Source organism: Nicotiana sylvestris, chromosome 3 (genome assembly GCF_000393655.2).
Source record: "Nicotiana sylvestris chromosome 3, ASM39365v2, whole genome shotgun sequence".
NCBI lineage: Eukaryota > Viridiplantae > Streptophyta > Magnoliopsida > Solanales > Solanaceae > Nicotiana > Nicotiana sylvestris.
In genome coordinates, this window is record NC_091059.1 from 187621252 (window position 1) to 187632129 (window position 10878).

Genomic DNA, 10878 nt, shown 5'->3' on the forward strand with positions numbered 1-10878 from the left:
AATGTGAAGATTCGGCAGTTACTCGGGCATTGGTGGATAACGGCTCAAGTGCCAATATTTGTCCATTATCCACCCTGAACCAATTGAAGATCGACCACGGAAGAATCCACAAGAATAGCATTTGCGTCCGAGGATTTGACGGAAATGGAACAGCCACCGTGGGGGATATTGTACTTGAGTTGACCATCGGTCCAGTCCAGTTTACCATGGAATTCCAGGTATTAGATGCTACGGTATCTTATAACCTTCTGTTGGGACGACCGTGGATCCATGCAGCCAAAGCAGTGCCATCCACCTTGCATCAGATGGTCAAGTTCGAGTGGGATAGACAAGAGGTCGTGTTGCACGGCGAGGACACTGCGTGCACCGTAGGAGGCGCCATTGTACCCTTCATAGAGACCAATGATGACAAAGGTCCCTGGGTCTACCAGATTTTTGATGCAGTGTCGGCAAACAAGATCCCTGAGGGTGAAATCATTCAGCACCCTAGGGTAGCTTCCGCAACGGTCGTGATGGTTTCAGAAATGCTGGGTAATGGGTTTGTGCCAGGAAAAGGCTTGGGAGCTGAGCTTCAGGGAATTGTTCAACCTGTTTCCTTGCCCAAGAATTTGGAGACCTTTGGGTTGGGGTTCAAACCGACTGCGGCAGATGTAAAGCGAGCGCGGAAAATGAAGAAGAAAGTTTGGTTTCTTCCCAAACTTGTGCCACGTCTCTCAAGATCTTTTGTTAGAGCAAGCGACAAGGGGTCACCGGTCCCGAAAATTCTCGGGCCATTGATTGGGATTGACGGGGATCTGAATCAGAGCTTCGAAAGATTGTTCACTGATGTCAATATGGTAGAAGTCGGAGAGGGTTCCAGCGGAACAGACATACAGTTTATGGGGCCTGAGGCCAAAACCAACAATTGGACGGTTACTCCTCTTCCTACTCGGGGAGAGTCCTGGTAGTAGGCTTTGATTTTTGCTTTCTTGTTTTTCGGATTATTCAGGGTGTAATCCAAATCTCATTTTGTCTTGTAAAAGTGTGAACCCTGTTATCTCGCATTTTTAATAAAATTCTTTTTCTTGTCTCATTTTAATTTTGTTTTATTCTTTTCTCTTTCTGAACCGTTCTCTTTTTACTGGTTCTAATGACATGGCATGCACGACGGATCTTCGACCTAGTCTAATAAATCAATCTGACTCTGATTTAATGATACAAGAGATCGATTGTGACGATGAGTCTGAATATGACGAGGATAAAGCCTTCGAAGAAATAAACCGAGAACTATGCCAATTTGAAGAGAAACCAAAGCCTAATCTGAATGACACCGAGGCTGTAAATCTAGGGGATGCAAATAATGTCCGAGAAACCAAAATCAGCATCCACATTGAGCCTGGCATCAGGGAAGAATTAATCAAAGCACTCATTGAGTTTAAAGATGTTTTTGCATGGTCATATGATGACATACAGGGTTTAAGCACCAAGCTAGTGGTTCACAAATTGCCCACTGACCCGGCATGCCTTCCCGTCAAGCAGAAACTGAGGAAGTTCAAGACAGATATGAGTGTGAAGATTAAAGAAGAAGTAACCAAGAAGCTGAAAGCAAAGGTTAGTAGGGTCACTCGATATCCTGATTGGTTGGCTAATGTGGTGCCTGTACCAAAGAAAGATGGGAAGATCAGGGTATGCGTCGACTACCGCAATCTAAATAAGGCAAGCCCAAAAGATAACTTTCCATTGCCCAATATCCATATCTTGATTGACAATTGCGCCGGGCGAGAAATCGGCTCCTTTGTGGATTGCTACGCTGGGTATCATCAGATTTTGATGGATGAAGAAGATGCAGAGAAAACAGCTTTCATTACGCCATGGGGGACTTATTGTTATCGGGTAATGCCATTCGGTTTGAAGAACGCTGGGGCAACGTACATGAGAGCAATGACTACTGTGTTCCATGATATGATACACAAAGAGATCGAAGTGTACGTAGATGATGTGATCATCAAATCCAAGCGTCAGGAAGACCACGTAGCAGACCTTAGGAAGTTTTTCCAAAGACTTCGAAGGTACGACATTAAGCTCAACCCAGCCAAATGTGCATTTGGTGTTCCATCTGGAAAGCTGTTAGGATTTATCGTCAGTCGGCGAGGCATTGAGTTGGATCCGTCAAAGATCAAATCCATCCAGGAATTGCCGCCACCGAGGAACAAAACAGAAGTAATGAGTCTGTTGGGAAGGTTGAACTATATCAGCAGATTCATCGCTCAGCTCACAACAACTTGTGAACCCATCTTTCGATTGCTGAGGAAAGATGCCGCGATAGAATGGACGGCAGAATGTCAGGAGGCATTTGACCAGATCAAAGGTTATTTATCCAATCCACCTGTATTGGTTCCACCTGAGTCGGGGAGGCCATTAATCCTTTATCTAACGGTCCTGGATCATTCGTTTGGTTGCGTGTTGGGTCAACACGACATCACAGGAAGAAAAGAGCAAGCCATCTATTATCTCAGCAAGAAGTTTACAGTCTATGAGAATAAGTACACTCAACTTGAGAAGACATGTTGTGCTCTAACTTGGGTAGCACAGAAGTTTAAGCATTATCTGTCGTCACATACTACTTACCTTATTTCACGCCTGGATCTATTAAAGTATATTTTCCAGAAGCCTATGCCCACAGGAAGATTGGCAAAATGGCAGATATTACTCACAGAGTTCGACATTGTCTATGTGACGAGGACGGCCATGAAATCCCAAGCATTGGTCGATCACTTGGCTGAGAATCCTATTGATGAAGAATACGAGCCTTTGAGGACGTATTTTCCAAATGAAGAAGTGATACATATAGAGGAGTTAGAACTGAATGAGGAACCAAGGTGGAAGCTTTTCTTCGACGGGGTTGCGAATGCAAAAGGAGTTGGAGTAGGAGCAGTACTTATTTCAGAAACAGGACATCACTATCCTGTTACAGCTCAGCTACGTTTCTATTGTACCAACAACATGGCTGAATATGAGGCATGCATTTTGGGCCTACGATTGGCTGCAGACATGGATGTTCAGGACGTCTTGGTCTTGGGAGACTCGGACCTCCTAGTACATCAGATCCAGGGTGAATGGGAAACACGGGATTTGAAGCTTATACCATATCGACAATGTTTGCACGATCTGAGCAAGCGATTTCGATCAGTGGAGTTCAGACACATCCCGAGAGTTCACAATGAGGTTGCCGATGCTTTGGCCACTTTAGCATCGATGTTGCACCATCCAGACAAAATCCATGTTGACCCATTGTATATTCAGGTTCGTGATCAGCATGCCTACTGCAACATAATAGAAGAAGAAATGGATGGCGAGCCATGGTTTTATGATATCAAGGAATACCTCAGGATGGGGATATACCCGGAGCAGGCAACCGGAGATCAAAAGAGAGCCATTCGACGACTGGCAAATGGATTTTTCCTCAGTGGAGGAATGTTGTACAAAAGAACCCCAGATCTGGGATTGCTGAGATGTATTGATGCAGGTCAAGCCACGATAGTGATGACAGAGGTACATGCTGGAGTCTGTGGGCCCCATATGAGCGGATATGTGTTGGCAAAGAAGATTCTGCGAGCGGGATATTATTGGCTCACTATGGAGCATGATTGTATCAGTTTCGTACGAAAATGCCATCAGTGTCAGATACACGGAGATCTGATTCATTCTCCACCAACGGAATTGCACACAATGTCAGCACCATGGCCATTTGTGGCATGGGGCATGGATGTCATTGGGCCTATCGAGCCGGTAGCTTCGAACGGTCACATGTTCATTCTAGTAGCCATCGATTATTTCACTAAGTGGGTTGAAGCCAAAACTTTCAAGTCTGTAACCAAGAAGGCAGTGGTGGATTTTGTCCATTCCCATATCATTTGTAGATTTGGGATCCCAAAAATAATAATCACGGACAATGGTGCTAATCTTAACAGCAACTTGATGAGAGAAGTATGTGAACAGTTTAAGATTACACACCGTAATTCCACCCCGTATCGGCCCAAGGCGAATGGAGCAGTTGAGGCAGCCAACAAAAATATAAAGAAGATATTGAGGAAAATGATTGAAGGATCCAGACAATGGCATGAAAAGCTACCATTTGCGTTGTTAGGATACCGCACTACTGTTCGTACTTCAATAGGTGCGACTCCTTATTTGTTGGTATACGGAACTGAAGCAGTAATACCAGCAGAAGTTGAAATTCCTTCCCTTCGAATTATCGCTGAGGCCGGGATTGACGATGATGAATGGGTCAAAGCCCGACTAGAGCAGCTGAGTTTAATGGATGAAAAAAGATTGGCAGCAGTATGTCATGGCCAGTTATATCAGAAGAGAATGGCAAGAGCATACAATAAGAAGGTGCGCCCCAGGAAATTTGAAGTAGGGCAACAAGTATTGAAACGGATCCTCCCACATCAGATTGAGGCAAAAGGCAAGTTCGCCCCGAATTGGCAAGGGCCGTATATTGTGACCAGAGTATTATCCAACGGCGCTTTACGTCTGACAGATGTCGAAGGAAGATGCGTCGACATGGATATCAATTCTGATGCAGTCAAAAGATATTATGTGTAATTTCTTTTGTTGTTTATCTGTTTGTTTGTACTTAGTGCTTATCGGATAATGAAATGACGGAGGCAATTCTTTCTTCTATCCAAACACTTTTAACCTTTGCTTTACCCCTTTGTGCCTTACTTATTCTTTCATACCCCTCTCTTGGAATCGTTAATGAAAACGAAAAATGAAAATGAAAATGAAAAAGAAGGAAAATAATAACAAAAACAAAAAGGGAAGGTCGCAAGAAAAACAAAGGAATCAGTGAACTACGTTCGACCTGATTCCTCAAAGAGGATACGTAGGCGCCTCACGGCTCGGTCATAAGGTAACAAAAAAAAGGAAAAAAAATCAAAAGAAAAATCCCCAAGCAAGAAAACTGGGGCAGAAATTATGTTTCTAAATTTTGAAGAAAAAAAAAAAGAGTTTGATTCCAAGAGTTGTAATACTTTACCCATCAAAGTTATTTTGAATTTTATATCATTTTCTTCTAAAACCTATATTGATGTCCAAAAAAGACCTCCCGATCAGTATCCGAGAGGTGTTAAGATAGGCAAATGAAAACCAAGAATAAAACGCCGGTCCCCGACTGAATGAGGATCATGAGTTGAAAGAATTGATAGCCATAAGAATTCCCAGCAGAGAAAAATCTTATCGGCAACACTCCAATCCCCAGCTGAGAAAATAAGATGAGAGAGTCTTATCGGCGAAAACCTTCACAGGCGCCATAAGGCGACGTAAGCTGAGAAATACAAAATAAGAGAGTCTTATCGGTGAAAACCTTCACAGGAACCATAAGGCGACGGGAGTTGTGAGAAATGAGAGAGTCTTGTTAGTGAAAACCCCGCGAAGGGCACTATGAGGCGACAAGATAGATTGGCGGAAAGGATCCGCATTTTGCGAAGAATTGGGCACCTATTTATCCCCAGCAAGTGAAGACATCAGAAAGATTGATCGACACAAATAGACTGGGTTGATTAATCCAGAATGCACAACATGATCGTTGGAATCAGTTATATCACCCATATAAGTTCATTTCTTTTCTTTTCCCCATCATTTGTTCAGAAAGATTTTCTCTTTTTTCTATCTTTTCATTTCTTTGTTTAAAAGAATTTTTCTAGGAAGGTCTCTCAGAGCTTACTACCAGTTGCCAAAATGGTACAACATAAAATGTGAAAAGGGCAGGCCAGAGACAAGGCAATAAGACAAAAGACGTTGGTTGCCTGGCCAAATAATATTGTCCTAAAATGGCAAGGAAAGTACGGGGAAGAGCCGGAAAAAAAAAACATGTTGAGGAAATTGTGGGCCAAGTTCCAAGACGATCCCCAGCAGGACTCCGACCGACTATCGACCAAGTTCCGAGGTGGTCGGACAACACAGAATGGGAAGGGAAGAAAGGAAAATCCATCTTCAGCAAAATAACCCCCAGCAATTTTTGAGATACAAATGGGGAAGGGATAAATGGAAAAACCATCCCCAGCAGAATGTTATCCCCAGCAAATAACATCATCCCCAACAAGTTTTGGGAACGCCGAACAGGAATAAGGAAAAGGGAACAATCATCCCCATCAGGAGTGACATGACCACTCGCCGTATTTCAAAAAAAAAAATAACTAAATTTTCTTTGATTTGAACAGGAAAATAAAGTGTTGATGATGGCCTAAAGATACGCCATGAGAAAGATCGCCAGAATTGGGGGTGAAAATTTTCTGCCACAAGTGAAAATTTTCTCGGAGAATCGAGGAAACAAATTCAAATTATTCTTTACCAACTAGGTCGCCCACCAGTATAATGCGGGAATACATTTTTTGTCTTTTCATTTCATGTTCTAGGTCGCCCACCAGTATAATGCGGGTATGCATTTATGTTTTCATTTCATGTTCTAGGTCACCCACCAGTATAATGCGGGTATGCATTTCTGTTTTCATTTCATGTCCTAGGTCGCCCACCAGTATAATGCGGGTATACATTTATGTCTTTTCATTTCATGTTCTAGGTCGCCCACCAGTATAATGCGGGTATACATTTCTGTTTTTTCATTTCACGTCCTAGGCGCCCACCAGTATAATGCGGGAATACATTTTTGTCTTTTCATTTCATGTTCTAGGTCGCCCACCAGTATAATGCGGCTATGCATTTATGTTTTCATTTCATGTTCTAGGTCGCCCACCAGTATAATGCGGGTATACATTTCTGTCTTTTCATTTCATGTTCTAGGTCGCCCACCAGTATAATGCGGGTATACATTTCTGTCTTTTCATTTCATGTCCTCGGTCGCCCACCAGTATAATGCGGGCATACCTTTCAGTTTTTCATTTCATGATCTAGGTCGCCCACCAGTATAATGCGGGTATACATTTCTGTCTTTTCATTTCTGTTCTAGGTCGTCCACCAGTATAATGCGGGTATACATTTTCATTTCATGTCCTAGGTCGCCCACCAGTATAATGCGGGAATATATTTCTATCTTTTCATTTCTGTTCTAGGTCGTCCACCAGTATAATGCGGGAATACATTTCTATCTTTTCATTTCTGTTCTAGGTTGCCCACCAGTATAATGCGGGAATACATTTCTGTCTTTTCATTTCTGTTCTAGGTCGCCCACCAGTATAATGCGGGTATACATTTTCATGTCACTTCTAGGTCGCCCACCAGTATAATACGGGAATACATTTATGTCTTTTCATTTCTGTTCTAGGTCGCCCACCAGTATAATACGGGAATACATTTCTGTCTTTTCATCTATGTTCTAGGTCGCCCACCAGTATAATGCGGGAATACATTTCTGTCTTTTCATTTCTGTTCTAGGTCGCCCACCAGTATAATGCGGGAATACATTTCTGTTTTTTATTTCGTGTGCTAGGTCGCCTACCAGTATAATGCGAGCATACATTTCAGTTTTTCATTTTTAGGTCGCCCACCAGTATAATGCGGGTATACATTTTCATTTCATGTCCTAGGTCGCCCACCAGTATAACGAGGGAATACATTTCATACTGTTGCATCCAGGCACCCACCTGTATAACTAGAGGAATACTTTTCAGTCTTATACTGCAGATATTGAAATCAGTAACTCACCGGAAGGTAGAAGGTTACAACAGGAATTCCCAGCAGGAAACAATAAAAAATCCTCAGCACCGGAAAACAGAAGGTTGCAATAAGAGATCCCAGCACAAACTCAAGCGCATGAGTCAAAAGGAAGAAAAGACGCGTCTTGAAAGAAGTGGCATGTGAACATTGAATTATGCCCAGCAAAACAAAGCTTAATGAAGAAAGCCATATCCCTAGCAGACAGAACGGAATAATGAAAACTGGTATTCAGAAAAGCAAAAAGCCAGTGTCATCCCCAAAGTCTCGGAAGAAACGCAAGTCGACAAGAAAGCAAGGCAACAGGAACAAGTTGCAGATAAATGAGATCTTATGATCCGTAGTCTAGCCTAGCTTCTTATTTTTTTTAAGCATGGTGTAATAAGGAGGTCAGCAAACAAGTAAAAGTAGCATACAACAACAGTAACATTGCAGTCCCATGGTAGTCCCAGCTACCAAAACTTCCCGAACTACATTGACCTGATTTCTGTTTAGCCCAGGATATGTAGGAAACCTCTGAAGCAAAGGTTCAGTCAAATCTTTCAAAAAAATGCTTCGCACAGAGTACTCGAACGGGCAAAAATCGCTCGTATCCGCTCACTTTATCTTTGCACGAAAACCCTTCGTGTTTTCAGACAAAGAGGGGCAACTGTGAGCACGTAATTTTTGCCCTATATGAGAATCACTCCCAAAAAATCCAAAAAAAAATAATTTTCCTTGGTGTGCAATTTTGAGAATTTTGTGACATTTTTGGATAATTATTTGTATTTGTCTGTGCATGTTTATTTGTTAAATTAATAAAAAATACAAAATATGTCGCATTTTTGCATGTAGGATTTAATTAAACAATTGTTAGTAATTAAGTTTGTTTTATAAAAATTGAAAATTACAAAAATAGGCATCTTTTGCATTTTTAGCATTTAATGTCCAAATATACAATTTTATGCTTAATTATTACTTAATTGTGCATTAATTGTTATTGGGAGTTAATTTGCGCTTTTATAACTTAATTTAGTTCTTAATAATAATTTAAGTACTTTTATAATTTAGTTTTAGAAAAATAAAAGAAGAAAAGAGGGCAAAAATACAAAGAAAAATCGGATTGGGCCACTTCTTCAATTGTGAGCCACAGGCCCAAAAAATTGTCCAACCTTCTCATGACCTGGTCCACTTCAAACCGGGTCGACCCAATCCATAACCCAACACCCCCTATCTTGCATTTCAAAAACAAAACAAAAAAAAACCTAAAAAACCCTAAACTCAAGTTATCCCCCCCCCCGCTCATTTTCTTCTTCTTCTCCAAACATCTCAAACACACAACCATGGATTCCCCCCCCCTCACCATGGGAGACCCAACTGCGTCTTCATCTTCTCCATGTCGAGCTCAAAAAGCTCATCCATGGCTGCTCCTCCTCCTTCGTTCTTCGCCCAAACAACCAAACGACCCTCGACGAGTTGCTTTCTTCTTCGTCGTCTTCTCCACCACGTCCAGTCATGGATGACCTCAAACAACCCCAAGCAGCCATGAACGAGCAGCCATGACGAGCAGCAATGACTCCCAGCAGCTACACCATCGTCGTCGCGTCCAAACGACCATCGTCGCAGCTGTTTCTGCGTCGTCCATGTCGCTGCTGCTGCGTCCTTTTCTCTTCGCCATTGCTGCTGCATTTTGTCCTCCATTGTTGTTGCGTTTCCACTGCTCCATCGATGACGAACAGCTCGTCGACCTTCACCTTCTCTGTCGCAGCTGCTGCCCGCGTCCGCCATTGACGCAGCCGTTGCTACCCGCGCTTCTGTTGTTGCTTCTCTTCCTCCTTCCAGCTCCTCCGTGCTGCTGCTGCTGCTCACGTTTCTGGGAGTTAATATGCTAGTCGTGGTTGCTTCATCTGCTAGTCGTTTTTGGGAGTTTATCGGGAGTTAATCCGCTAGTCGTGGTTGCTTCATCTTCTTTGTTCTTTCGTCAAAACAGTCCATACGAATTCATCATTGGTTAGTCGTTGTTCGTCGTTTCATTTCCGGTTAGTTGGTTTTGAGTCTCATTTATTGTCCGTAATTTGTTTGATATTTTTCGGATCCGAAATCGTTAAATGTTTGATTCTTGTTCTTGATTTTTATTCAGTTGTTTTATTTTTCTTGTTTATTTTTGTAGAAATTGTTAGTTTGATTAATTATATTGTTGATAAATTTAAGTTGAAGATTCAATTAAATTATTTTTCAGTTTGTTTTATTAATTTTAAGAGGATTTAGTTTTAATATAGAAAAGTGTTAGCTTAAATCGTTTGAATCTGTTGTTTGTTGTTAATATAGATTTAATTCGTATTCATTTTTTTTTTAAGTTCGTTTTAATTCAGTGATTTAATGTGAAGTTATTTTTTGGTTTTAATTTTTGGATCATGTATCTTTGTTATAATTTTGTTGGATTTAATTTAAAAAAGATTAATTGATTATTTGAAGATTAGTGATTTGAATATGTTTATTTGTTTTGTTTAAGTTTAATTCGAAGTTTGAATAAAGTTTGTTTGTTATTGTTGTTGAATCTTTTCATTTATGTCCATACTTTGTTTGATTGTTCTTGAATCCGAAATTAGTATAAGTTTGATTTTTCTTGTTTATTGTTCATCATTTATGATTATTTCTTGAGTTTGTCTCATAATCTTGTTTAAGTTTAATATAGGAATTGTTGGTTGTAATGTTGTTAGAGTTGATTTTAAGTTCAAATGATTATTGAATTTAGAAATCTGAATATACTTGTTTGTTGTTGTTGTTGAATCTGAAAGTAGGTTCGTTTGTTGCTAAAAATATTGTTCAATCAAAATTTTAGTTGTTCTTTGTTGTTCAATTTGTGTTCATGTGATATTGTTGTTGAATTGGTTCAGAAATCATGTTCATGTGATTTGTTGTTTGAATTTGTGTAGAAATTGATCATATTGGCTATATTTTGGTTGAGTTTGATTAATTGATTGGTTATAGCTGATAAGGGTAATTGGGTAAATTGCAGTACGTTCAGGAGTAAAATGGTAATTGCAATAAGGTTAGAGGAGTATTTTTGGAATTTAATTTCTGAATAATTATTTATTTTGAATGTTCTTGCCATTAAAATTAAGATTGTATTAAAGTAATTAAGCATGAAGGACAAAATGTATTGGGGTGTAGGTGATATAATTGTTTATGATAAGCATGGGGGACAAGATGTAATGGGGTGGAGTTGATATATTTGTTTAATTT